Source organism: Trichechus manatus, unplaced genomic scaffold (genome assembly GCF_000243295.1).
Source record: "Trichechus manatus latirostris isolate Lorelei unplaced genomic scaffold, TriManLat1.0 scaffold00152, whole genome shotgun sequence".
Taxonomy (NCBI): domain Eukaryota; kingdom Metazoa; phylum Chordata; class Mammalia; order Sirenia; family Trichechidae; genus Trichechus; species Trichechus manatus.
Genome location: NW_004444088.1, coordinates 3,836,385 through 3,859,228, shown reverse-complemented (window position 1 = coordinate 3,859,228; position 22,844 = coordinate 3,836,385). Strand labels below are relative to the sequence as shown.

Genomic DNA, 22,844 nt, shown 5'->3' with positions numbered 1-22,844 from the left:
GTTTCCTCAGCTAGAATCTGCTCCGCCATTAATTAGTAATCTTGAGCTGCTCACTCAACCTCTCTGACAGTGGTTTCCTCAGCTAGAATCTGCTCTGCCATTAATTAGTAATCTTGAGCTGCTCACTCAACCTCTCTGACAGTGGTTACCTCATAATTAAATTGCAATAACAATGACTGATAAGGATACTATAAGAAATATCTAAGATACTGTATGTGAGATGACTATAAAGAGTGCAAACCACTGTGAAAACACAAGACACACTTGATGTGTTGCTGTCACAAATCCAAGGGCAAAAAGAATGACAATAGCATTCATTTCTGTTACACATTTACTTTAAAGAGTAAAGTCTCTCTGCAGTGATAAGCTCCTAGTCCTATATTTTTCCTACTTCTACTCCCCAGACCCTTCCTGTCAACTATACCAACTTTTTTTTAACAGATACACCAAAAACACTTAGCAAAGCATGAGATTTGAGGTAGAGCCTCAGCAGGCTATTTCCAGCTGTCTGGGCGCTATGCTTTTGCAAGAGAAGAGAATTAGAGAAACCTGCCTACTTTGGACGCTAGTATCATATCCTAAAAAATTAATTTTCAAACAAGGCTTTTAAGGCAGCACCATTAAAATGACATTTCTTTAAATAGCTACAATCTCATGTCTCTTTATACTAAACTACAATCGGAATATCAACCTCTACCTGAAACTAGCCACTAAAGTTTAAAACCACACTCGCTTTTGCCTAGAACAACAGATACCAAAAAAAGGGAGAATTAGAGTTCGCAAATTTGAGTTTAGACTGGCTTTGCAACTGATGTAGCCAGGGGCAAATTATTAACCACAGCTGGGTTTCTATATTTGTAAAATAAAAGCTATAATGAGTCCTGTGCTTTCACTATCCTTGCAGTTGTCATATTGTAATTGCTTATTTGTCTGATTATTTCTCCCACAAGATTCAATGTTCCATGAGGACCACATCCTTCTTGTTCAACAGTATATTCCCTGCACCCAACAAAATGGCTGGTACAGAGTAGGCACTCAGTGGATGCAATGCTTTGATGTCCTCAGATAAAAGCAACAGCAAAAGAAATTTATTTAACTATTACCGTATTTTCTTAATAGTGTCTTTTGATGAGCATAAGTTTTTATTTTCATAGCCTATCAATTTCCTTTGTTTATAATTAGTCCTTTCTGGGTCATGTCTAAAAAATCTCTGACTACCCTAAGGTTAAAAGATAGCCTACTACGTTTTCCTCTAGACACTTCATAGCTTTAGCTTTTCTATTTCTACCTAAGACTCTTTTTCAATTAATTTTTGTGTATGGTGTAAGACAGGGAAAGGTGATGGTAGTGGTTTTCTTCTCCTCCATGTGAGCAGTCTTTCTAGTCATTTGTTGAAAAGACTTCCCCACTAATTTCTTTGGTAACTTTGTCTAACCATACCTGTGCAGGCCTATTTTAGGACTCTATTGTGCTGCAAAGACATGGAGTTAAAGAACCAAAAGAGAAGAACATGCTCAGCATTTCTCAAGCTGAAAGAACTGAAGAAAAGATTCAAGCCTCGAGCTGCAATAGTGAAGGATTCTCTGGGCAAAATAACTCAACGACACAGGAAGCATCAAAAGAAGATGGAAGGAATACACAGAGTCACCGTACCAAAAAGAATTGGTCGACGTTCAGTCATTTCAGGAGGCAACACACCATCAAGAATCGATGGTACTGAAGAAAGAAGTCCAAGCTGCGCTGAAGACACTGGTGAAAAACAAGACTCCAGAAGTTGACAGAATACCAATTGAGATGTTTCAACAAATGCGTGCAGGGCTGGAGGCACTTAATCGTCTCTGCCAAGAAATTTGGAAGACAGCTAGCTGGCCTATTGACTGAAAGACATCCATATTTATGCCTGTCCCAAAGAAAGATGATCCAACTGAATGCGAAAATTGTCAAAAAATATCATTAATATCACACACAAGTAAAATTTGGTGAAGATCATTCAAAAGTGGTTGCAGCGGTACATTGACAGAGAACTGCCAGAAATTCAAGCTGGATTCAGAAGAGGACGTGGAACTGAGGATATCACTGCTGATGTCAGATGGATGCTGGCTAAAAGCAGAGACTATCAGAAAGAAGTTTACCTGTATTTTATTGACAATGCAAAGGCATTCGACTGTGTGGATCATAACAAATTACTGATAACATTGTGAAGACTGGGAATTCCAGCATACTTAATTGTTTTCATGAGGAACCTGTACGTAAATCAAGAGGCAGTCATTCAAACCGAACAAGGGGATACTGCATGGTTTAAAGTCAGAAAGGTGTCAAGGTTGTATCCTTTCACCGTACTTATTCAATCTATGCTGAGCAAATAATCTGAGAACCTGGACTATATGAAGAAGAACGCAACATCAAGATTGGAGGAAGACTCATTACCAACTTGGGATATACAGCTGACACAACTCTGCTTGCTGAAAGTGAAGAGGACTTGAAACACTGATGAAGAAGAAGACCACAGCCTTCAGTACGGATTACACCTCAACATAAAGAAAACAAAAATCCTCACAATGGACCAATAAACATCATGATAAAGAGAGAAAAGACTGAAGTTGTCAAGGATTTCATTTTACTTGGATCCACAGTCAATGCCTACGGAAACAGCAGTCAAGAAATCAAACGTATTGCATTGAGCAGATTTTCTGGAAAAGACCTTTTCGAAGTGTTAAAAAGCAAAGATGTCACTTTGAGAACTAAGGTGCGCCTGACCCAAGCCATGGTGTTTTTAATAGCCTCATATGCATTTGAAAACTGGACAATGAATAAGGAAGACTAAAGAAGAATTGATGCCTTTGAATTACGGTGGTGAAGAATATTGAATATACCATGGACTGCCAGAAGAACGAACAAATCTGTCTTGGAAGAAGTACAACCAGAATGTTCCTTGGAAGCAAAGATAGCAAGACTTTGTCTCACATACTTTGGACATGTTATCAGGAAGGATCAGTTCCTGGAAAAGGGCATCGTGCTTCGTAAAGTAGAGGGTCAGCAAAAAAGAGGAAGACCCTCAACAAGATGGACTAACGCAGTGGCTGCAACAATGGGCTCAAGCATAATAATTTTGAGGATGGTGCAGGGCCAGGCAGTGTTCATTCTTTTATTCACAGGGGTGCTATGAGTCAAAACCGACTCAACAGCACCTAACAACAACAACAATAACATTCTGTTGCATGAATCTTTCTATCCTTATGCCAGTAATACAGTATCTACATGATTTTAGCTTTATAAGTCCTGAAATCAGTAGAGTAAGTCGTCTAATTCTCTCATTTTTCAAAATTGTTTTTACGATTACATGTATTTTGCACTCCCATATACATTTTACATTAATGTGTCAATTTCTACAAAAAATCCTGCTGAGATTTTGATTTGGATTGTGTTACATCTATAAATCAGTTTGGGAGAAGTGACATTTTAACAATATTGAGTTTTCTGTTGAAGAACATGGTATCCAATTCATTTATTTAGGGCTTCTTTAATTTTTCTCATCAATAGTTTATAGACTTCACACATTTTTTAAACATCTTTCCTTAATTGTATTCCCAGATGTTTAATTTTTTTATTCTATTTTAAATGGTATTTTTTTAAATTTCATTTTCCAAATGCAGTGCATGCAACTGATTTTTGTAAACTAGCTGTATATACTACAACTTTGCAAAATTCATTTATTTTTCTAGTAGTTTTGTTGACTTGATTCTTAAGGATTGTCTCTGTATAAGAACACGTTATCTCCAAATAAAGACAGCTTTATTTGTTCTTTTCTAATCTGCATGCCTCTAATTTATTTTTGTTGCCGTATCACAGAGGCTAAAACCTCAGCACAATGTTGAATTAGAGTTATAGTGGACATCCTTGCCTTGCTCTTGGCAGTAGTTGGGGAAATGGTCTTTCACCATTAAGAATGATGTTAGTTGTAGGTTTCTTATAGATGCCCCTTCTCAGTTTGAGGAACTTCCCTCCTAATTTGCTGAGAGTTTTTGTTTGTTTGTTTTAATCATGAATGGGTACTGAATTTTGTCAAAAGCTTTTTTACCGCATCCATTGAAATGATCATATGGCTTCTCCCTTTCAATCTATTAATGTAGTGAATTACCTGGATTAATTTTTGAGTAGTTAATCTACCTTATATTCCTGGAAAGAAAAACAAACAAACCGTGGTCTTAATGTATTATCACTTTTCATATGGGTAGATTTGACTTGCTAATATTTTCTTAAGTATTTTTGTGTATAGGTACATGAAAATCTATAATGTTCTTCATTTATGATGTCATTGTGTGGTTTTATTATCAAGGTTATGTTGGCCTGATCAAATGTGTTGGAAAGATTCCATCCTCTTCTTTTTGGTAAAGGTTTTTTGCAAGATTGCATTTTTTCTTCCTTGAGCATTTGACAGATTTCACCAGTGAAACCATCCAGGCCTGATGTTTTCTATATGCAAGAATTTTTAATTAAAAATTCTATTTCTTTAAGAGTGAGTTATTCAGATATCCTGATACATCTTGTGTCAGTTTTATTAATTTATATCTGTCAAGGAATTTGCCTATTTCATCCAATTTGTCAAATTAACTGTCAGATGGCTATTCATAGTATGCCATTATTATATTCTTTTAAAGTCTGTAAGATCTGTAGTGATGTCCTTTCTTTCCTTTGATACTAACAATTTGTGCTTTCTCTTCCTTTTTTTAAAATCAGTTTAGCTAAGAGTTTATCAGTTTTATTGATCTTTTTTAAAAAACAGGTTTTTGTTTCACGGATTTTTTCGATTGTTTTCTATTTCATTGATTCTCCGCTGTATCTATTATTTCCTTCCTCTTCTTTTTTTAGCTTCTTTTGATAGAAGATTGTTATTGTTGTCTTTAGTTGCTGTCAAGTCAGTTCTGACTCATGGTAACCCCATGTGTGCAGAACAGAACTGCTCCACAGTGTGTTTAAAGCCGTGACCTTTCAGAAGCAGATCTCCAGGCCTGTTTTCTGAGATACCTCTAGGTAGGTTCAAAACAACAATTTTTCAGCTAGTACTCAAATGCTTAACCATTTGTACCACCCAGGGACGCCAGCGGAATATTAGATCACTGATTTAAAGTAATGCATTTCCTGTGAGCACTGATTCAGCTTCCACAAACTTCTATATGGGTTATTTAGAAGAATGTTGATTGATTTTCAAATAGTTGAGAATTTTTCAGTTAACTTTTTGTTATTGATTTCTAATTTTATTCCATTGTCATTGAAGAATATATTCTGTATGATTTCAATCCTTTGAAATTCATTGACACTGGCCCCCCCACATAGTCTATCTAGATAAATGTTCATTATGCACTTGAAAAGAATGTTTACTCTACAGTTGTTCAATGTGGTGCTCTATAAATGGCAATTAGGTTAAGTTGGTTGAAAGTGTTATTCAAATGTTCTATATACTTACTTTTTCGTCTACCAATATATCAACAAATAAGAAAATAATGTAACACATCCAACAATGGTTATGTATTTTTCTATTCCCTTTTGGTTCTGTAAATTTTTGTTTATTCTGAAGCTCTGTTAATTAGGTATATAAATAAAGGATATATAATAGTTTCTATGCTAAAGTGAAGAGATAAAGCATAAGACAGAATGATAGACTCGAAAAGTCACTACTTTCGGCAGAAGGGAATCCCTCAAGGTAGGGTAGGGTTTTTTTCCGTCTTATCTCCTCCACAACCTACTACTGGTACAAAGTGCTAGGAACTATCCTAAGAAATGAGTTATGATAGTAGTAAAAGGGGGGCTGTGGAAATGGCTGTAGATCTGCTGCCCCTAGGGCTCACTTCTATGAGATTCTGGCTTGTTGTGATTTTTTTTTTGCTCCCTTGGATAGCTCTAACCTGAGTCATGCTTGCCAGGATGTCAACAACAATAGCTATGTATAAATGATGCCTGTTGTATATTTAAATTTTTTTCTTAATATAAATATTTTTATTTTGTAATTTTGAATATTTGAATCTTACAGGCCTTTATCCCTGTACTGTATTCTCAGATATACGAGCAATCTCAGGTATAAGTCAGCAGCAGGTCCAGGTCTACACAGCAGGAATAATTTTAATCCCAAAGAACAACTTTGACTTTACCTCCTTCTACTGGATGATCTGGAATGAACCTGAATAGGAAGGTGAATCAGAGAGGTCAACAGAAGGTAGGATAGGTGAAAGGGTCAGAGTGGAAATAAGGAAGGTGAGGCTTGTATGTGCAGAGTCGATTTTCATTATTCACAGTAGTTATGTTCTATAAAGTCATTGCGATCACTGAATTAGCAAGTACTGAACCACTGCCCCTAGGGGAAATATAGGGTTACATTCCTGAAAGCCTCTGGTCACAACATTTTCATCAACCAATCAATATACGACCTTGTTTTATGCATGATTCTGTTTAAAGACTCCTTATTTAAGATATATTGTTGATTCATTAATATTGAACTCATGGCCAACAGCACCGTAACTCATGCCTGAACAAAGATCATTTAACAGACAAATTTTCTCCATAAGGCACATCACTGCCTTCTTGTGTTCAAGAACTCCAGACTGCAGTTCAGCACTATGCTTAGGGACCATTTTAAACAGCAAAATCACTAACAAAAAGCACAGAAATGCAAACTATTTGGCCCTAAATAGACCATAAAAAGAACACTTGTTTATAGTATGAGCTGAAACAAGAAAGCAGAGTATTACCTTGTTCAACCTCAGCTGGGAACATGCACGTTGCACAACTGAGACGTTTCACTATTCTGCACATGTCCAGGAATGATCAAAAAAGTGGCACAGATATGGATTTGGGGATTACAAATAAATTTTACCAAGTTGGAAAATTCTCAAATAAGAAATATGTGAATAATGACGACTGACTGTATATAGTTAAGGATTCCTGATCAAAACCTCTGATCCTGGGACACTGGCTCGCTTTCCATATAATATCCATTCTTCATAGGCTCAGGCTAGGCCTACAGAGCATAAAAGGGTGTGTGTGTGTGCGCGCGCGCACGCGCGTGTGTTCGCGTGTGTGTGCGCCCTTGCATGTATAAAAATCTCAAGATAGAATTGGGCAACAAGATTTTAAGAAGGAAACCTTTGTTCTTCTCTCACACTGCCTGGGGATGTATATTTGGAGCAAAAACTAGAATCCTTAAATCTTTCAAAACTCTGTACTTCTCCTGCTTGGCTTCCAGATGGACCTGTAAATGAGAGCCTCGTTTACAGTCGTGCTAGGGCCAGTGTCCCCTGCTGCAGTGGTGACAGCAGTGTCTTGTTGGCTAGAGGAGAAAAGAGGGACTTCTCATTTACAGTGTGTGAGATCAGCGTAAACCTACCTTGCTGACCAGTGCCTGTGTGTTGAAATAGGGCTAATGTAATAAAGGCATCGGATGATGGGTGCCTGATCCTGGATCATCTTTTGGATTTGTCTGAGCTCTACAGAACTTCAGAAACTGCTGACTGGGTAACTGCTATGTGGACTAATTTGTGCAAATACAATGTACTGACCTTTCCCCATGTTACTTTAAGGGTATGTATTGTTTACAAACTTCTTTTTCTTTTCTTGAAAGTTCATCAAAGCATTTTTATCAAAAGAGTTTGAAAAATAATTCTTGGGATGACTCCAAATCCTAAGAAAAAACCTTACATAAATCCATTGCCATCGAGTCGATTCCAACTCATAGCGACCCTAAAAGACAGAGTAGAACTGCCCCATAGGATTTCCAAGGAGCAGTTGGTGGATTCAAACTGCCAACCTTTTGGTTAGCAGCCAAGCTCTTAACCACTGTGCCACCAGGGCTCCAAGTAAAAGCCTTAATAAACTAGGAATTCTCTAGCCTTCATCTCCAACCCATACTCCCTCTGGTTAAAGTTGACACCTTACTGAATTTATGTCAAGCACTTCATATTGCTAGATTTGTACGGTCCTATTCTGGTTACTATTTCCTAGGCAGAGGGAAGCGGGAGTAGGGGTGGGACTTCTACATAGAAACTTGCAAAGGGAGACAGAGAAAGGAAAGAAAAATGTCTATCCAAGTCCCTCAGGACCTCTTCTGCTGACACAAGAAACATATGTCAAAACAGACACAAGATTATGTAATAGGATGGTGGGCTGGATATAATTCAACTCCATGTTCACTGTTAGAAACCAAAACTTTGTCTTGAATTTACAAGGAGGAAGGAGGAGAAAACACACACACACACACACACACACACACACACACACACACACACACACACACACACACACATGAGAACCTGTATCCTATCTCTGATTCCCCTCATTCCTGAACTGCAGGAGACTGAACCCTCGTGGGCTGTGGTAACTCCATCTCTCATGTATATGTAACTGAATGGTTGAGTTTGCTGTACTGGAGTCTTCCTTTCCCTGACCTCCCCTAGTGTTTGCTAACACATGTCAACCCTCTCCCCACTCTCCCTCCTTTTTTTCCCCCCTGATAAAACACAATGAATAAGACAAGACCTATTGGTACTGAAAAATAAAGTAAAACACTAGTACTGTTTTATTCAGGATATATGGTACAGTGACAGTTAATGGGTATGGGGCTGCTGTTTGGAGAGACAAAAATGTTCTCAAAGTAGATGGTGGTGATGGTTGCACAACTCTGTGAATATACTAAAACCACTGAATTGTACAATTTAAAAGAGAGAATTACTCAGTATGTAAATTATATCACAATAAATCCAGAGAAGGATTGAGAAATGGAACATTACATTTTAAGTGCTCCAGAGCTCAATCCTAGGTGCCTTCCCTTCTCGACCTACATTATTTCCCTGGGTGTTCTCACCCAATCCCTCACTTTCAATATTGCCTATACGCCCACGACTTCTGGATTTCTATCTCCAGCTCTATGTTCTCCACTGAACTCCAGCCTACTTAACATCTTCATTTGGAGGTCTAATGGCATCTCCAATTTACCTCAGCAAGACAGAACTCTTGACTCCTATTACCAACCGGAATCTTTTCTTCCTCCATGCATTCCCATCGCAGTAACACACCTCCATTCACAACTTTTCCTGCCTGTCTCCCCAACTAGAATGGAGCAGGGACCCTGCCCAAGTCTTATTCTATCTTGTGTCCTTGGAGCTAGAAAAGCAGGAGCTCAGTGAACATCTGTTGAACAAAACAGCCATGGAATTGTAGCCAAATGGGAATATATTTTTGAAAAATAATCAAAGCATCAACTTGTCACTGAACTTAACCAATATCTTTAAGGTACCTCAATTTTAACCCATAAAGATACACATAGTTTACCAACAATAAGAACTCCATCCTTTCTAATTTTAAAAGAAGTAAAGATAATTTTCCCAAATAACCTCTATTAGATTGCAAGAAATATCTAAGTGATGAAAATCTGTATTCAAATACAGAGCTCTTTTAGAATAAGAATCAAGAGCTAAAAGAAACGCTGTCACCCAACAGAAGGCTAAAAGCACATTTTCAGAACTTCTTAAACACCCACCAAGCACTACTATAACAAGAACTGTAGCCCCTTCTGTCTTTCCATAAACCCCACCTTGGACCATTTCAAACCTTCGAATGACTCCTCCCTCCTTCCCACCCTAGAATACTAAAGCTCATTGCTTACATAGGCTGTCATTCGCTTTTCCCCACTTCTGAGATAATTTTTACTGCAACTGATAAATGATGAAACAAGGCTATTTTTCTTTCATTCACTTTTTAAAAAATATGTTATTTTGTTTTAGGTTAAAGTTTACATAGCAAATTCAGTTCTCATTTAACAGTTATTATACAACTTGTTCCATGACATTGACTACATTTTTCACAATATGTTAACATTCTGATTATTTCCATTCTTTTTGTTTTGTTGCCATTCATCTAGCTTCCCTGCCTCTCCTCAGCTTCTCATTGCTGTTTTAGGGTGAATGTTGGCTGTTTGGTCTCATACAGTTGACTATTTAAGGGAGCACAGTATTCATGGGCGATACTGTTTATAAGTCACTCTGCTGTTTGGAGCAAAGGTGACCACTGGGAGTGGCTTCAGTTCCAAGTTCAAAGAGTATCTTAGGGTGATAGTCTCGGGGGTTCCTCTAGTCTATCGGTTGAGTAAGTCTGGTCTTTTTTAGGAATTTCAGTTTTGTAATAAACTTTTCTCCCTTTCTGTCCAGGACCTTCTATTGTGTCCCTGGTCAGAAAGGTTGGTAGTGGCAGCCAGGCACCATCTAGTTCTGGTCTCAGGCTAGATGAGGCCATGGTGCATATGGGCTATTAGTTCTGTGGACTAGTTTCTTCTTTGAGTCTTTGGTTTCCTTCATACTCTTTTGTGCCAGATGAGGAGAGACCAATAATTGTATCTTAGATGGTCACTCACAAGCTTTTAAGTCCCCAGACACTACTCACCAAACTAGGATGTAGAACATTATCTTTATAAACTATGTTATGCCAGTTGACCATGTTGTCCCACAAGACTACGGTCCCAAGCCTCCAAACCCAGTAATCCAATCCCAAGAGGAGTTTGGTTATGTCTAGGAAGCATCTGTAACCATGTCCCCTATTCAAAGACATACATTTTTATGACTTCTAAAATCCTTATTCTAATATTTTCACCATTTTCCCCAATATTTTGTTAGACTAGTTTGAGTTGTAAGTATGGAGACTAGTTTGAGTTGTAAGTATGGAAATCTGTTAATTGAAAATATTTTCAAAAACACTTTCTAAGTTGTTCTTTAAATTAAACTTTGGGTCTTAACCCAAATACAAATTAGTGAGATTTGGTCTTCAGTAAGTGCTGGCAGCAGACTTGTAAGCATGTACAAGCTATATGAGGGTGGTTATGACAACATATTAAATTGTATTTCACATTGTTTTTATAGTTTATTCCAAAATAAAGTCTCCTCTCTCCTTAAATTTCCATTGTTGCTTAGGTACCAATTCCAATTATTTTTTAAATCTGTTGGTCCCAACTGTTTTCTGAAATATGTGATAAATATCTATGTCATGTGGTGTAAAATTTCCTCATTATATGCATACTTCTTGAAATAGAAAAACCGCTCTGTTCCTCTCTGAGGCTATTTTCCACATGTATAAAATGGGGATAATAGTATCGACCTCCCCAGATTATCATTAAGCTCAAATGAGGTTAGCTCTAAGTGCCCTCTGTAAACTCTAACATGTTAACTGTTGGATATCACTGAACTAAAGGTTAAACAACACCCAACAGAGAGTCCTTACAGGAGATATTCGGTGTTCCCAGTGCTTAATGCCTTTATTTACAACAGTCATACTGTTGTTGACATAAAATGTGTCAATCCTAGTAATAAATGTATACATTCTTTTCTAAAAAGTCTAAATAGACTGTTGTAATATTTTCAATCTTTATTCTTTTAGAATGTGTAAAACAGATTATTAAATATATTTCCCTGGGTGTAAGCACACTCTGATTTTCTGCTCCCTCAGCACTTTTGAATTCCATGATGACAGATTACACTCTTCACACCCTCCTAATCCCCACCAGACCACCACGGAGCCTGAATTATCCAGAAAGGTAGTATTCTCTACCAGTTGTTAAACTTCACACACCAAGAACAGTATTCACAGATATACAAGTGCAAATTTACCCCATGAAATACTCCTTTTTTGTAGGAACTTGACACTGTATGAAGAAAAATATTCCCAAGCGTGTATAACGTACTACCTGGACCAACGGCTGTCCAGTTGATCCCAACTCACAGCGACCCTACAGGATGGACTAAAACTGCCCCAAAGGGTTTCTAAGGCTGTAAATCTTTACGAAAGCAGACTGCCACATCTTCGTCCCACAGAGCAGCTGGTAGATTCAAACTGCTGACCTTTCGGTTAGCAGCCGAGAGCTTTGGGGCTCCTATATAACCCACTAACAATACTTTAAACGCTTTTCTATGCTTGTGAAATTTGCTTGATAATTTATTTAGTAATGCAGTTTTAGTTACTTATCCGTGGCTTCCCTATACAGAAAAGCAATTTTAAACTAGTATTCCTACAATGTGTCCCAGGGGACCCCTGCTATAGGAAAAAAGCGCCTCTGTAGTCAAATAAATACGTAAAATGCCACAACCTATATTCACTCCCTTAAAAATTCAACATGATCCTTGGCATATGGTCAGCAACTTCTTGATAGGTATATGAGTGTTTGTTACATTCCTTTCCGATTTCTTCGATGTTTGAAATACTGTATAATTTTTTAAAATCTGTATTTATATTTTTAGCTTTATATAACTTGGAATTTCCCAAAGTTGTTTAATCACACAGCCCTTTTCTCCTTTTGCTGGACATCTCCCTAATAGGAGAAGGCAAGCTGATATAAGGGTATAGAGGCATACTTTGAGCTCCCTGTCTCTCTACCCAAAGAATGACTTCTTCACCAAACAAAAGTACAAGACCAAGATACCAAGGCAGAGAAGGGTCGGATAGGCAAGCTCATGCCTCAGAGAGTCTCAGCCACATGTGAGTTAGAGTCGTCTTGGAAAAGTGACATCACTGTATTTTCCACAGCAGCTTTTAGCAACACTATTCAATGTGTGTGTGGTAAGTCTTCTTCCTCGTTGTGGACAGAAGCCAGGTGTTCTCCACCACACGAGCTACAGACCTGAACAGACTGGCGAACATGAGCGATCAAATGTCTCTGTCTCCTCTGCACAAACTGATAAATGACTCACGGCTTCGTGGGCTGAGAGGGAAAATGAAAGCTCACCACATATGATGATGGAACGCCCAGAGTTTAGATGAACAAAGTCACTTCGGAAGCAGCTCGCTCTCTGAAACACCTCGGTAGCACGGAACAAGGAGGAGGTTGTCACAGTCAAAATAAGCGGGGAATTTTGGATCCTCAAATAAAGATTTTTAAAAAGCTTTCTTTCCGAAACTACAAAGGAAACAAACTGCCAACCGTAACAACAGCCAATGACGGAACCACATGACCCCAACTTTATAGACGATTAAAGTGACACAGAAAGACATCAAGCAAGCTGCCCCACGTCACACAACTAGCTGGTGGAGAAGTCAGAATGTGCCCCCAGAGCCTGTGCTGTATCACTTGTTAATCTGCAGGGAGGTACCAGCGTGCGTGTGGTGAAGGGAGCTGACGGATCCCTTACTTTGACTCAAGTCTTTTCTCTCTCATTTTACTAATGAGCCCACATTAATGGACTAAAATTATACTGTCTGCAGGTTTAACTAAATGGTATTTCAGGGGTCATGTCCTTTAAAAAAAAAAAAAAGATTTAGTTTAAAACACTGGAGCACTTCCGGCATTCACTTATTTTGACGAAATCAAACCAAACCCACTGCCGTCGAGTCAATTCCGACTCATAGCGACCCTGTAGGACAGGGTAGAACTGCCTCACAGGGTTTCCAAGGCTGTCATCTTTACAGAAGCAGGATGCCACATCTTCCTCCCTTGAAGCAGCTGGTAGGTTCAAACCACCTAATTAGTCCAAATCAGGGAGATTTTACTTTCATTTAACCTTCTACTTGGACAAAAATATAAAAAAAGCCGGCGTGTCACGGGTAACTGTCAAGTGTAAGGCCAACACAGCACATCCTAAGTCAGTCCAACAGAGCAACCCACAGACAGGGCCCCGTCACTGCTCTACACTTCCAGATGGTGCTCACCCGAGAATTAGAGACTCGCTTCAAAAGTCTAGAGTCAATCCTGGTTTCCCTAAATATAAATTGTAATGCTGAATTTTCCAAAGCACTGTCTTCAATGAAGTGGTAAGGCTTACTCACTCTAATTCTACTACACATATCTCAGAGTTCTAGTCTGTTCCATTTCATCCACTAGATAAAAGTAACCGAGGCTCTTTGCCAAAGGCAGTGAGCTAAACTCACCCTTCGACTAGCTATTCAGGAATTAGCTCCTGGCCGAACCATCTAACCTTCACAGAAATTCTTTGGGTGTAATTACTTTCAGGTGTGATCAAAACTACATTCCCAAAGCGTGGAAGCCAAGTAACATCTCATGGCCGATCTAACCTTGATCTCAAGGATGTTGAACAAGAGGGGCTTCCAACCTCTTTATAAGTAACTTGGCGGCATTTTGTTAGGATGTGAACTCCCTAAAGATGGAAATAGGGCTTCTTCACTGCTCTCTCCCATGGGGATACCAGGAACCTAGCAAACAGTGGCCTTCAAAAAAGATCTGCTACCTGAGGGAATGGACAGAAACATGAACAGCAAACCCAGAGAAAATTATCTTTATTTCGACGCTACAGATTTGGCTGGGACAGAAGGCTGGCTATGAAGGTCTCCAAATAGTCTCAAATATTTTAGAAAGTCTAATGGAAACCATGCATTTACCTTGAGATTGCAAAGTCAACTAAAAGGTCCAGTTTCCTCGACTTCAGCACATATTATATCAAGTTGTTGTGACCCGTAACCATAACTCGCTGCCGTCAAGTCGATTCTGACTCATAGCAACCCTACAGGACACAGCAGAACTGCCCCATGAGTTTCCAAGGCTGTAAATCTTTAAAGAAGCAGACTGCCACATCTTCCTCCCACTGAGCAACTGGTGGGTTCTAACTGCTGATCTTTTGGTTAGCAGCCAAGAGCTTAACCACTGCACCACCAGGCTCTTCAGTTGTTGTGACAAGGCTGGTTTATTTTCGCAGATCAGAGGTTCTGATGTTGCACACTGTAGCGGGAGGAAAAGGCTTCCTCCTCCCCAAGCCCCTCTTGAGATGAGAAGACACATCAGTCTGATGGGAACAGATTTACTAATGAATAGGGTCCCACCTTTTAAGAGGTCAAATACACACACACACACACACACACACACACGGCCCCTCTTCGGGGGTGGGGGCGGGTAGCCGATTCACGGTAGGTCTTGGTTTTTTACTTTTTCTCTAACACTTGCGTTACTGGGCGTTCCATGGCTAACTAGTAGTAAGATTTTAGTGAAGGGGGAGAGGGCCTAGTTAGGGGTTGAGCATTACGTCTTTAAACCAGCTGCTGTCAAGTTGACTTAGATTCATGGTGGCCCCGTGTGTGTCAGAGAGAACTGTGCTCCATACACCTTCCAATAGCTGAGTTTTTGAAAACAGATCACCAGACCTTTCTTCCCAAGCACCTCTGGGTGGACTCAAACTGCTAATCTTTCAGTTAGCAGCTGAGCAGAGTCCCTGGATGGTGCAAACAGGTAACGCACTTGGCTGCTAACCGCAAGGTTGGTGATTCGAATCCACCTGGAGGTTCCTCTGAAGAAAGGACTGGCTATCTAATTCCCAAAACTCATCCACTGAAAACCCTATGAAGCACAGTTCTACTCTGACACACATGGGGTTGCTATGAGTTGGAATCAACCTGACAGCAACTGTGTGAGTTTGTCTTTTTAGGCCAGCTGACTAGAGTCCCCATCAGCGGGCTTGGACGCTCAGTCACACACTTCCTGTTTGCTATCATCCTCTGAGCACACACATCAAACCCCACAAGAAGGGCTGACTGGTCTAGGCAGGATTCGAAGGGGACCCTGCCCAGCACACCAACCACAGGAAAGGCTGCCTCTACCTGAGGTGCTTTATGAAAAGCGAACATGCCAAAAATAGAAGTTGAGAAGCAGTGAGGGGTAGATCACTTCAGGAAACTGTGGCTTTTCTTACCACAACACTAAGGGACTGAACTGCAGATCACTCCTGGGCACAAGGAACTCACCCAGAGGGGAGGACCATAAACTGGGGTTAGCAGACCAGGCCGCTAATCCAGGCCCCTCCTAACTTGCTACGCAGCCCTGGCTGCACGAGGCATTTCACCGCTCACAGACTCAGTGTCCTCACTGGTCAAACGAGGGTGCTGGATTACCAGATCCTCTCTGTTTGCCTTCCAACTCCAGCAGTCTACGATTCAGTGAATGACAACTTTGTCTGGTATCTTAAGCATATGCCTTTCCCTCCAGCCAACACCACAGACCATGTGCAACACAGAGGCTTGTAGCAAATTCAATCAGGGATTCAGTGTTTGCTACACAGTCTCTGCCAAAGGCTTCTTACGGTCCTGGGATAGTCAAGAGATAACCTAAGAGATGTGTTAACCTTCCCTGGAGAGCTGACACTCAGGAAGCAGATTCCCTTTCGAATGATACTGATTGAGTACTGGACATAAATTATCGCATTTAAAAGCCTTTCTTCACCCGTTTTTTTGGAGATGAAATCTTGACAGAACTACCGGCAGTCTTTCACGTCCAGGTTTTTTTCCTCAATTTACCATACCAGTCAACGATCCATCCGGCTGGGTTCTCAGCCCTAAACCGTCCTACAGCATCACAGAGGACACTCCTGGGCCCGTGTCTCAGCCCCCTACTGTCTTGCCTTCACTAACAACTCACTACTGAATCCTTCCGAAGTCTGGCAGTGTCCTTGTGTTTTGTTTGTTTGTTTTCTCCTTCATCAAACTCTAAAAAAGATACTGTTTACTGTGCTATGGAATGTTTCTTATACAAGTACCCCTGACCTTAGTTTGCGGGGTGGCGGGGGGATGGGACTTCCCACTGCAGATAAATAAATTTGTATTCTTCCTTTGGCCAGAGACTGAAAACTATGTAATACAAATTTTCTCTGTTTGTCTCATTTAAAGCCTAAATAAGTACACCTTAGAGTAATCCAGTGACACATTTCAGATGCCTAGTAGCATCTATGCAGTTCCTGGGTTGTGCAAAGTTAACGTACTCAGCTGCTAACCGAAAGGTTAGAAGTTTGAGTCCAAGAGGCTCCTCAGAAAAGGCCGGGCAATCTACTTCCAAAAGAACAACCATTAAAAACTCTATTCAATGGCCCCTGGACACTCTGTTAGCCCAGAACTGAAACCATTCCGGAAGCCAACTCTTTAGACATAGGTTAGACTGGACTTTAAGACATAAAATGGTACTCATGAAGAGTGTGCTTCTGAGCTCCAGTAGATACATGAGACTAAGTAGGCAGTTCCCGTCTGGAGGCGAGATGAGAAGGCAGAGAGGGTCAGGAGCTTGTTGAAATGGACATGGGAGATCCGGGGTGAAAAGGAGAAGTGTGCTGTCACATTATAGGGAGAGCAACTAGATCACGTAACAGTGTGCGTATAAATTTTTGTATGCGAAACTAACTTGAACTGTAAACTTTCACTTAACGCACAATTAAAACACAAAACAAAACTCTATTCAACACAGTTCGACTCTGACACACGTGTGGATGTCATGAGTCTGAATCAGCTCGACAACTGATAGGTAGTAGGATCTATTCCTCCATTTCCTCAGCCATCCCAATCCATCCCAATTTATATGGGGGTATAAATCCCAAATAAATTTAGGGAAATTCCAGTTCAGTGATCGTAAAGAAAGCACAGGCAATGGCATCAGACAGCCCAGATGTGAACCCACGCTCCCCCCCAGGCCGCAGGTCTCCAGCGTGCTGCATCACCCCTAAGTATCCTCCGCTGGAGCATGAGGGCGCCACATGGATTCCCAAGTCATAATGTCTCATTAAATCCTCCTTCCTGTAAAGCATTTAGCACAGTTCCTGGCTCATAATGAGTATTCAGCAAATATTAATTTGTATTAACATTATCCTGGAACTCCAAATGTCATGCATCTCATTCCCACTCTTAGAATGGTTTTATTGGTTTACTCTTCGATTCCCCTAATTCACTGACCAATGATTTTTTCACAATCCCTCACTCTCCTTCTGTCCTCACTTCTCTTAGGGCCCATGTTGTTGTTATTGTTGGGTGCCGTTGAGTCAATTCTGACTCATAGCAACCCCATGTGACAGAGTAGAACTGCCCCATACGGTTTTCTTGGCTATAATGTTTACGGAAGCAGATGGCTAGGTCTTTTCACCTGTAGGGTCACTGGGTGGGTTCGAACCACCAACCTTTTGGTTAGCAGCCAAGTGCTTAACCTTGCACCACCAGGCTCAATGTCCATCATTAAAGTCACAGCCATGCCAACTCCCTCAACAATGACCCTCTCTTTCTTTCCACTGCTTGCCCCCCTCGCTAAACCCCACCCCTGTTGGATCTAGCTCTCTGCTTTCTCTACAAGAGGCAGTAAAGTGTAACGTTCAAGAGAACTAGCTCTGGAGTTAGATTGCCAGGGCTCAAACCCCTTTTCTTGAAGTCAAGTTGCTTATCCCTTCTGAAAAACAAGGATAAGAAGCAGCATGCCTGACCAATGCTGCTGTTATGAAGTTTAAATGAGATTATACACTTAGACTGGTACTGGCCACAGCGAGTACTTAATAAACGTAGGCTCTGTTGTTTGTATTATTTACTATTCTGTGCATGAGCCAATGGAATGAGGTTGGGAAAATCACACACAGGGACTGCTGCACTGTAAATGCATAACCACAAACTCTATTTCATTTCCCCAGTCATTTCTCTCCCACCCTCTGGAAACGCTACAGCACGCCTTCAGCTCTTAACGAAAACCACTCTCAGCTGATGATCTCCCCTCTTGCCACGTGGGGAACACAGAAGCCATCAGACAAGTACCGCTTCATCTGACCACCACCAATACACAAAACTACCCACATCTGGGCTCATTCTTCCCACCTTCTCAGTCAATGGAAAAGGACTCTTGCTTTTCTATCAAAGGCCAACCCCTCTACTTGGGTTCCAGGTCCCTGCCCCTATCACTTTTCCAAAGGCTCTACTCCTGCACTCACCCCTCTTCTGTCTACAACTTCGGATCCTCCCTAAGGTAACCCCAATGGTCCTCACCTCCTGGTATCCATGCCCCTGTATGATCCTCTCCCCTTAAGTGTGACTTGCTCAAACCCACAGAATATATACAGCAAAGGCGATGCGACGTTACTCCTTGATTACACTATAGGAGACTCCATCCTCTAGCAGCGACAAGCTCTAGAGGGTTTCCTTGCTGTCTTGGTGAAGTGAGTGGCCACAATGAGGAAGCCCTCATTAAAAGAAATGGCAGTGGGTTCTTCTAGGAGCTGAGGGTAACCTCCATCCAACAGCCAGCCACAAACCAGGCCCTCAGAGGTAAGGAAATGAATTCTGCCAGCAACCTGAATGACACTGGAAGCAAATTCTTCCCCAGTCAAACCTTCAGATGAGAACTCAGCCCTCGACGGCAGCCTTGTGTGGCCTTGAACAGGGGACCCAGTTAAGCTAAGTCTGACTCCTACCCATTGAAAATGTGAGGACTGCTTTTAGTGACAAATTGGTATAATTTGTTACACAGCAATAGAAAGCTAATATACTCTCCTTCTATCAGATAATTCCCATCATGCTCTAGTCACTACACTACAGTCTACTGCATCTATCTTAAAAAACAACTAATACATATCCCCTCCAGCTACCGCCCCTTCTCTCTGTTCCCCTCTCCAACAAAACTGGTCAAGAGTTTTTCCGTATGTATCACTACATCCTCATCTCCCACTGACTACTCAACCCACTGGAGTTACACCACTGAAACTGCTTTTGTCAGGAGTACCAGTAAGTTCCACATTATTTAACCTAAATGAACAAGTCTATATCCTCATCTTATTCAATATCCAACACAGTTCACTACTCCCACTTTTTGGAACTCTCTTCTTTTGGCTACTAGACTTTATATTCTCCCCTTTTCCTCCTACCTACTTAGCTGCTGATTCTTGACCCATCTTTGCTGGCTTTGTCCAAACATGAATGGTATTGTGCCCTACCACCTGGTCCAAAGCTCCCCTGTTCGCCCACTGCACTCCCTTTTTCAGTCCTCAGACTTGAAATGACATCAACATGCTGATGACTCCCAAATTTCCCTCCCTACTCTGGGCTCTCCCCGCAGCTCCACATCCCACCCTCGTCAGCCTATCTGCAATCTCCCCTTGGATGTCTAATGATCACCTCAGACTTAACAAGCGCAACACAGCACACTTGATTCTTCCCTCACAAACCCTGCTGCTCTCCAGTTTCCCAGTCTCAGGAAATGGCGCATCTAACCAAGCTTTCCATCAAATCCCTGCTGCTCTCCAGTTTTCTCAGTAAATGGCGCATCTAACCAAGCTTTAAATCAGGCTTTCATCCTCGATTCCTGCCTTCCTTTCATGCCCTCACTCAACCCATCAGCAGGTTCTCACAGGTCAATCTTCACAACAGATCCAGAATTTGTTCACTCCTCTACTAACTCCCAGCAACCTAGTCCAAGCCATCCTCCCCTCCTCACACCTGGACTGCAGTGAAAGCAGCCACCCAAGTGGGCTCCTTGCTTCTAATGCTGTCCTCTGTACTCCCCCCAGCGGGACCTTTTTAAAAATACAGACTACCTTATACGCCATTACTGCTTAGAACTTTCCAAAGACTTCACACTCTACTCAGAAAGGGCCCACTAGGCTCAACACCCTCAACAGCTGCCTCTCAGGCACATCTCATACCTACAAAGTTCCAGCCACACTCATTTTTTCCTTCCCATCTCAAGACTTACTGCAGTTGCTATTATCTCTGTCTGGAAAGATCTTCCATCCACTCTGCATGTCTTAGATCAAATGTCACCTCCTCTGAGAGGTCTTCCCCATAGTAGCTTTCTTCCTCCTAAGGTATCAGTATTTCCCTCCTAGCATAATATCACAATCTGCCAGGTCATACTTATTTACCTAGGTGTTTGATTATTGCCATGATTCCCCCTACCGGATTTGAGCATCTGGAAGGCGTTGAGGACTGTGCTCTAGAACAGCATCTGGCAATAGGAGGTGGTCCATAAATACTTGCTAAATAAATACATGAATATATATAAGATGGTGCCATTTTTATACGCATTATACCAAAAATTATCTTGCTATATTCCATTAAAAATCTCTTCAGATGCAGTGTCAAGATGTCTTTAAAGCACTAAAAAGTGACTGAATTATACCTGAAACTATTCAATACATACGCTTCTGAAAAGTTGTGGGCATCCCAAAGTGCTGGAAAATGAAGCACACTTTTAAAGACATTTGTTTGGAGCTGTGAACAATATTTTTTGATAATGTGAATTATCACATCCTAGTTTTTCTGTTATTACAGATTTGATTTTTTTCCTACATTAGATTTTCCTTGATCCCAGAACACAAATGATTATTTTTCTTTCTATCACAAATTGTGCAATCACTATTCAAACCACAAGACGTATTTTCAATATTTCTAGATAAAAAATGCTGGCAGATCACTACTGTTGTTAGTCAATGTCACTGATGCCGTGTGACTTAATGCCAAGCACAGCTACATCCTGTAGTCATATAAGGCAGGCTTCTTAGCAGACCATGGTAATGAGCGTGGTCACGGTCTGGATTCTAACAAGCAGCTGTCAAAAACAATCATTCCAAATGACTATCTGCTGATTATTTCTCACTCCTAGTGCTGGTACTTCCAGGGTGGTCTAGGAAAGAAATTTGTGCCACATTTACCCTGGGTCTAGTCTAACTGCTAATGTTTAACATTTCTTTGGAACTGCAATTTCATGCTTGATGAGGTTTTTTTTTTTTTTCAAGCCCCAAAAGATTATTTTTAGATAGTCCCTATCTATTAAGGTCACTTGTTTATGTATATTTCTTCCTGAAATACCATGTCTTCTGAAAACTCCAGTAAGCAGTTATTCAGTTTTGATTCTGAAACTCACTCTGGAGAAAAATCAGTCACTCCATCGCTTACCACTTGCTGCCCTCAAAACTTCTTAGCGACATGCACCCTGCATGAAACTCAACGTGGTTTGCTTTGTCCAATCGCACGCCTGAAAGCCCAACCACTCGGTTGTGTAATAATAAACCCCTTATCTCCTGAAGATACACAAACGGAAAGCTCCCTCGGTGTTTCAGTGAATGGGAGACTTTGCTAGAATTCTCGGCAGAAACACATACATTTTAAATGCCAGATCTCCCACACACACCCCCCACCCTCGCTTTTCCTGATTTCCTCTTTTTTTTTTTTTTTTTCCCTCCTTTGCAGTTATGAAGGTGGAAGAATGCTAAAGAATGTCGACTTTAAACAAGGGAGGGAGGGGGCAATGCCAAAAGCTGATGGCAAAATGCATGGAGAAACCCAGGGCTTGGTTTTTGCAATACTGGGCTTACCGGTTCTCTCACAAGCGTCTGTGATAGAAACGAATCAACAACGTTGGTGGATGAAGAAGGGTCTGCGACACTGACAAGGGAAGCCACTTGTCAGTTGCAATAAGCTTGGACAGCCCTCAAAATACGGAGAAGGGGACATTCCTGCGTCCCTGGGAAAGAACAAAATCTCACCCCGCACCTCGCCCGTCCCCACGGGGCGCACACCTGTGTCTACCTCGTCCCATCTCCAACTTCCCCACCCCTCTAGGGTGAAGCGACCTTTTCCTGGACCCACAGGGGCCAACAAACCCTACCTGGCCTTTGAAAAACGGGGAGCAGCCGCCTCGGAGTGGTGAACGGGGCTCGAGGCGCGAGCAAATCAACAGTTCCCTCGCCCCGGCCCGCAGCCAGCGCCGCAGACACACCCCTCCGGGTCGCCAGTTCCGGCCTCAGCCCGCGTCTCCAGCCAGGGCCCGGGCCCGTCCCTCTCCCCCGGCCGGCGGGTCCCGCGCGCGCCACCGCGCCCTGCACGCACCTTCAGCGCGCCCCGGGCCGGGCCCTTGAGGACCGCGCGGCCGGGGCCCAGGGGCACGAAGCGCTCCTCGCCGTCCTCGCCGTCCTCATCGCCGTCCACCACCTCGACGACCACCTCCTCATCCTCGTCGTCCTCGTCGTCCTCCTCTTCCTCCGCGCCCCCTCGGGGCTTCTCCTCCACCCGCCCGAGCCCCCGCCGCCGCCGGCCCCCGCCCTCCTCGTCCTCGTCCTCCTCCTCCTCCTCCTCGTGGTCGTCCT

General features: G+C 41.7%; 1 protein-coding gene across 1 annotated transcript in view; it reads right to left on the bottom strand.

Annotated features, from left to right (window-relative positions):
- Positions 1-22,401, bottom strand: part of ZNF704 (zinc finger protein 704) — a 275,117-nt gene extending 252,716 nt beyond the window's left edge. Inside the window, exon 1 of the mRNA XM_023740302.1 lies at positions 22,367-22,401. The gene's annotated coding sequence lies outside the window, so the exon portion shown is untranslated. The remainder of the gene's footprint in view (positions 1-22,366) is intronic.
- Positions 22,402-22,844: the final 443 nt, after the last annotated feature.